This window comes from Orycteropus afer, unplaced genomic scaffold (assembly GCF_000298275.1).
Source record: "Orycteropus afer afer isolate SDZICR_OR568_19922 unplaced genomic scaffold, OryAfe1.0 scaffold00794, whole genome shotgun sequence".
Classification (NCBI taxonomy): domain Eukaryota; kingdom Metazoa; phylum Chordata; class Mammalia; order Tubulidentata; family Orycteropodidae; genus Orycteropus; species Orycteropus afer.
The window spans coordinates 269388-270163 of record NW_006922381.1 but is presented as its reverse complement, the minus strand read 5'-3'; positions in this window follow the sequence as shown (position 1 = coordinate 270163).

Below are 776 nucleotides of genomic sequence, written 5' to 3'. Positions count from 1 at the left end.
CATTGCTAGATATATATCCTAAAGAAGTGAGAGCCATGACAAGAACTGACATATGCACACCCATGTTCATCGCAGCACTATTTACAATAGCCAAAAGATAGAAACAACGTAGGTGTCCATCAACTGAGGACCAGATATACAAAATATGGTACATACACACAATGGAATATTATGCAACCCTAAAGTATAATATAGAAACTGCAAAACACTGCATACATGGATGAACTTTGAGGACATTATGTGAAGTCAATCACAAAAGGACAAATATTGTATTAGTCCATTATTTTAAAAGTCGAGGAAACGTTTATCTATGGAAGGACATTTTCTTTGCTGGTTACCAGGGATGGGAGGGAAGGGGAAGGAATACTGTTAGATAGATAGAGATAAGTATTGATTTGGGTGAAGAGAAGGGCAATGTACCAAATGTGAATGATCAATATGGTGACATTGAGGAACAGAAAGACACAGAGGAGAACATGGGAAGTACAGACAACAAAGACGAACCCTTTTGCACATATAGTACTGAGTTGTCAGTGAAGGCAAACATGGGTATATGGATGGACAGATGAGTGGACAGGCTGAACTATTAGGTACGTCTATGAAGTGGGGAGTGTACCCAAGAACATGTACAGGGTTGACAGACAATGGTCCTATAACTTTATGTGTATGATCTGAATTCCCTGGTGTATAGTGAAGATGACAAGGGGAAAGGTACTCACTGCTTGGTCACAGCCAGTTACCCAGAGGGACCTAGTAATTGAACCTGTGGGCTTGGG